We start from the raw sequence: 6400 nt of genomic DNA, 5'->3' as shown, positions 1-6400 counted from the left end.
GCATTTCTAAGGAAAGTATCTATAGAAGAAACAATGTCTAAATAGAAAAAAAAAAAAATACTGTATTCCTATTGTTTTGTTTTGTTTTGTTTTTAGTAGAGACGGGGTTTCACCGTGTTAGGATGGTCTCGATCTCCTGACCTCGTGATCTGCCCGTCTCGGCCTCCCAAAGTGCTGGGATTACAGGCTTGAGCCACCGCACCCGGCCCTCCTATTGTTGTCTACAAAGCTCTTATAAACCCAGGGCATATCATTCTTTATTCTCATATATATTTTTTCAACACATATTTACTGAATAGTTACTAGGCTTCAGAAACCATTCTAAGGATTGGGTAGATAGCAATGAATAAAACATTGAGCCTCCTTTCATGAAAATTATGTTGTCATAGAGATGTAGCCATAAATAAATAAATAAGCATTGTGAGCTCTGATATAATGCTATGCAGAAAAATAAACAGGTACAGGATAGAACAAACATAATGGGAGGTTACCTGCTTCAGAAAGGGGAATCAGAAATGAAATCTTAATGAAATGACATTTTAACTTATCCCTAAAAGAATAAATGTGGCACCCATGGAAAGGGACAGTATTTTAGGCAGAGTAAATGCCATATGTATGAAGGTTCAAATGAAGAAATGTGCCTGGCATAATAAAGAATTAAAAAGTATTAGTGTCACTGGAGTAAAGTGATTAAGAGAAATAATTCAATGAGAAACAGGATAGAAGGGTATGACAGACATATTAAGGGGCAACAGGAATTGGGGTCATGCTTGAGAGCAATGTAAACCTATGGAATCACTTGAAACAGGCATTCAAATGATTATGATTTATAGTTTGATTGTTTTTACAAAAATATCTTGGGCAGATTTTATTAGATTTATTTTTAAGTATCTAATATTCAACAGCTATTATGAATTACTTTTTGAAGATATTAATTTTGATTGTTACTTGTGTAAAGAAATGCAAGTGATTTTTATATTAGTTTCCAATATTATGCCAGGCTCTCTCAGTTATCTCATTAAATGTAATAATTTGTACACAATAGTCTTTTCCTTCCTGTTTTCTCTTTTCTTTTTTCCCTTTCCCTTTCCTGTTTCCTTTCCTTTCTCTCTCTTTTCTTTCTTTCTTTCTTTCTTTTTCTTTCTTTCTTTCTTTCTTTCTTTCTTTCTTTCTTTCTTTCTTTCTTTCTTTTTCTCTCTCTCTCTTCTTTCTTTTCCTTTCTTTCTTTTTCTTTCTCTTTCCCTTCCTTCCTTCTTCCCTTCCCTTCCTCTTCTCTTCCTCTTCTCTTCTCCTCTTCTCTCCTCCTCTCCCCTCCCCTCCCCTTTCCTGCCCTCTCCTCCCTTCCCCTCCTCTCCTCTCCTCTCCTCTTCTTTCCTTTTTTTTTTTTTTCAAGACAGTGTTTCTCTCTGTTGCCCAGACTGGAGTTTAGTGGCACAATCATTGCTCACTACAGCCTCCAACACTTACCCTCAAGAGATTCTACTGCCTCCTCCTCCCAAGTAGCTGGGATTACAGGTGGGTGCCACCATGCCTAGTTAATTTGTTTTTCTTAATTTTTTTGTAGAGATGGGGTCTTGCTAGGTTGTCAGAGCTGGTCTCAAACTCTTGGGTTCAAGCAATCCTCCCACCTCTGCCTCCCAAAGGGTTGGAATTATAGGCGTGAGCCACCACCATGCCTGGACCCTGTACGTTAATTTTTTATGTTCACAATAAATTATCTGTACATATTGACAATTTAGTTTCTTCATTTCTAATCCTTTTAACATTCTCTTATGTTATTTTATGAGATAGGTAAAAGGATACATTTGTATTATTCTCTATTTTAAAGAAAATGTATTCTGCATTTCCACATTGAGATGTTTGTTGTAGGCTTTCTATAATCACCTTTCGTTAGACTAATAACTTTTTTTATATTCTAATCTTTATTCCTAGTTGATAGTGATTGGATTATTTGTATTTTACATTTCTTCTTATGTCAATTTTGGTAGACTTATTGCAATAATATGTATTTCAATTAAAATATTACCAATTTAAATAAAATTAGAAAGATGTTTCTAATTTATTGGCATAAATTTATACATAGTTTTCTTTTTATTTCATTTTATTTGTGGAGTATTTACTTTTGTAACTTCGAATATTGATTATTTGTTCATTTTCCCTTTATTGTTATTGGTCTTGCCATAAGTTTATCAACACTTTATCTTTTCAAGTCTAACTATTTGCTGCTGAATCACTTTAGTACTATTTTGTGTTTGATAAATTTCCCTCTTAAACTTAAAATTTTATGAATAATGTTATTATTTTATTACATTATTTTTGGAGGATCATGTTGCTTTTTCTTCTTTTATTATTACTTTAGAAAATTAATGCTTATCTCATTAAGTTTTCAGGCTTATTTTCTAATAATTTCATTCAAGGCTAAAAATTACCTTGAATACAGTTTAAAAATGTATTCACATATCTTTATTATAACTAAGTATATAGTATTTTCTAATTCCCTTTATGATTGTTTTAATGCTACATGAGTTATTGAGAACTTCATCTCAAAATAAAAATTTCCAAATACATGAAAATTTTCTAGTTATATTTTAATATTTATATATCAAATATGTAATCATATTTGAGAATGTATAATTTAGATCTTTTGAAATTATTTGAGATTATCTTTTGTTCTAGTATATAACCCTTTTTAAATGATCTATATGGACTTTAACTAATGGGCATTCTTCACTTGTGGAGTACATTATTTCAAATATGTCCTTCAATTAAAGCCTGTATAATACTATTAAAATATTACTTATTTATAGTTTTAAATATTTTTGTCTGGTTATAAATTTAAATTGAAAAGCATAGAATTATGCATTTATCCCTCAAATTTCCTATTTGTAAATATGCTTTCACTGTAATATTCTTTTTTTAGTATTAAAATAGATATGACAGCTCTCTTTTGCTATTTCAGTTTCATATTACTTTTATCTTGTTTTGTTTTCAACTTTTCTGTATCTTTAGGTTTTATGTGTGATTGCTCCTAACAGCTTATAATTTGATTGGGATGTGTGTGTGTGTCTGTGTGTGTGTCTATGTGTTGTGTATTTATGTTTATCCAGTCATATAAACTTGTCTTTTAATTGGAAAATTTTGTACAATTAGATTTATTGTAACGGCTGATATATTCAGATTTAATATATCTTTTCATGCTTCATATTTTTCCTATCTTCTCATGTTTTACTTTCTCTTCTTTCTTGATGATTTTTGTTGTTATATTAATACCCCTGGCAGGATGTCTTCCCTATATTAGAATTTAATTATAAAATTGCATTTTTAACTTTTAGAAATTACATTATACCTTTATTGTTTATGTGATTACTAGCCTTTTCAAACTAAAACTTCACTTTTTTGAGGCAGAGGGATCACTTATGGCCAGGAGTTCGAGACCAGCCTGGCCAACATGGTGAAACCCTCTCTCTACTAAAAGTTAAAAAAATTAACCAGGTGTACACCTGTAACCCCAGCTGTAATCCCAGCTACCCAGGAGGTGGAAGCAGGAGAATTGCTTGAACCTGGAAGGTGGAGGTTGCAGTGAGCCTAGATTGTACCACTGTACTCCAACCTGGACGACAGAGCTAGACTCCATCTCAAAAAAAAAAAAAAAACAGAAAAAAAAATACCAACACTTTTCCTTATTCTTTTTTAACCCCTCCCTTCATTTGGCACTGAGTGACTGTACAAATTCAAGACACACTTGTAGTAGTTGGGATCATGAGACTGAGTTTCCTCCAGTGGAGTGTGAGTTGAAATCATGTGTAACTTTTCTAGCCCAAGGCTGGTAATTAGATGTGATGCTATATATCTTTCTTGTTGTGCTGTCTGGTTCAGATTATAACTTCTCAGAGGATGAACAATCCTCAAAAAATGAAAGAAAGATCTGAGTCCCTGAAGCAGCTGGTAGACAAAATCCTCACATACTAGGAACTCCCTCTATTGACTTTTATGTTATTGAGAAATAAACTTTTATATGATTTCAGTCATTATCTGTTTTTAGTTTATTTGTTACAAACATTAGTGTTATTCTTACTAATATAAAAATTGAACTTTGAACTTAGTTATTGCCATAACAAAATATAGTATTTGTGGCATTGGTTTAGCAGTCCAGTGGAAGACAATGAGGAAACAGATATAGCTGATTGGGACACTGAATATCTCTTTAATTTTTTAGCAAAACATTTGGAATATAAATTGGAATTGCTTCAAAGACAGACAAAGCGCCTCAAAGCTTCAGGAAAAAAGCCAAAATGTTAGCATATATTGATTGTTATTTCCTGTGTATAGCAAGATTTTGAAGGAAGGAGAGTAGGTTGGGAGAAAAATATTGGCAAGTGTGCAAACAGAAATAAAAGCAAATATATGGTATACTGATTTTTCCATTTATTCTCCCTATGCCTCTTGCTTATTTTCTTTTCACTTTTAGAAGTAGCATGATGTAATTTCATTTGTTAAGGAATCTCATTCTGACTAATACATGGAGAGTGGACTGGAGGAGGCCAGAATGGAAGTAGAGACCAATTGAAAAGGTATTACCGGGGGGGGCGGGGGGCAGAGCAAGATGGCCGAATAGGAAAAGCTCTAGTCTCCAGCTCCCAGGGCAAGCAACACAGAAGATAGGTGATTTCTGCATTTTCAACTTAGGTACTGGGTTCATCTCACTAGGGAGTGCCGGACAATCGGTGCTGGTCAGCTGCTGCAGCCCGACCAGCGAGAGCTGAAGCAGGGCCAGGCATCGCCTCACCTGGGAAGTGCAAGGGGGAAGGGAACCCTTTTCCTAGCCAGGGGAACTGAGACACACAACACCTGGAAAATCAGGTAACTCCCACCCCAATACTGCGCTGTACCAAGGGTCTTAGCAAACGGGCACACCAGGAGATTATATCCCACACCTGGCCGGGAGGGTCCCACGCCTGCCCACGGAGCCTCCCTCATTGCTAGCACAGCAGTCTGCCATCTAACTGCAAGGCAGCAGAGAGGTTGGGGGAGGGGCGCCCGCCATTGCTGAGGCTTAAGTAGGTAAACAAAGCTGCTGGGAAGCTCAAACTGGGTGCAGCTCACAGCAGCTGAAGGAGCCCTGCCTGTCTCTGTAGACTCCACCTCTGGGGACAGGGCACAGCTAATCAACAATAACAACAACAACAAAGCAGCAGAAACCTCTGCAGACACAAACGACTCTGTCTGACAGCTTTGAAGAGAGCAGTGGATCTCCCAACACGGAGGCTGAGATCTGAGAATGGACAGACTGCCTGCTCAAGTGGGTCCCTGACCCTTGAGTAGCCTAACTGGGAGACATCTCCCACTAGGGGCAGACTGATACCCCATACCTCACACGGTGGAGTACACCCCGAGAGGAAGCTTCCAAAGCAAGAATCAGACAGGTACACTCGCTGTTCAGCAATATTCTATCTTCTGCAGCCTCTGCTGCTGATACCCAGGCAAACAGGGTCTGGAGTGGACCTCAAGCAATCTCCAACAGACCTACAGCTGAGGGTCCTGACTGTTAGAAGGAAAACTAACAAACAGAAAGGACACCCACACCAAAACCCCATCAGTACGTCACCATCATCAAAGACTAGAGGCAGATAAAACCACAAAGATGGGGAAAAAGCAGGGCAGAAAAGCTGGAAATTCAAAAAATAAGAGCGCATCTCCCCCTCCAAAGGAACGCAGCTCATCGCCAGCAATGGATCAAAGCTAGAGGGAGAATGACTTTGACGAGATGAGAGAAGAAGGCTTCAGGCCATCAAACTTCTCAGAGCTAAAGGAGGAATTATGTACCCAGCGCAAAGAAACTAAAAATCTTGAAAAAAGAGTGGAAGAATTGATAACTAGAATAATTAATGCAGAGAAGGCCATAAACGAACTGACAGAGATGAAAACCATGACACGAGAAATACGTGACAAATGCACAAGCTTCAGTAACCGACTTGATCAACTGGAAGAAAGAGTATCAGCAATTGAAGATCAAATGAATGAAATGAAGCGAGAAGAGAAATCTAAAGAAAAAAGAAGAAAAAGAAATGAACAAAGCCTGCAAGAAGTATGGGATTATGTAAAAAGACCAAATCTACGTCTGATTGGGGTGCCTGAAAGTGAGGGGAAAAATGGAACCAAGTTGGAAAACACTCTTCAGGATATCATCCAGGAGAACTTCCCCAACCTAGTAGGGCAGGCCAACATTCAAATTCAAGAAATACAGAGAACACCACAAAGATACTCCTCGAGAAGAGCAACTCCAAGACACATAATTGCCAGATTCACCAAAGTTGAAATGAAGGAAAAAATCGTAAGGGCAGCCAGAGAGAAAGGTCGGGTTCTCCACAAAGGGAAGCCCATCAGACTAACAGCAGATCTC

This window comes from Trachypithecus francoisi, unplaced genomic scaffold, assembly GCF_009764315.1.
Source record: "Trachypithecus francoisi isolate TF-2019V2 unplaced genomic scaffold, Tfra_2.0 Lachesis_group12, whole genome shotgun sequence".
NCBI classification, from domain to species: Eukaryota; Metazoa; Chordata; class Mammalia; order Primates; family Cercopithecidae; genus Trachypithecus; species Trachypithecus francoisi.
The sequence above is the reverse complement of the archived record's forward strand: the minus strand, read 5'-3'. Positions refer to the sequence as shown.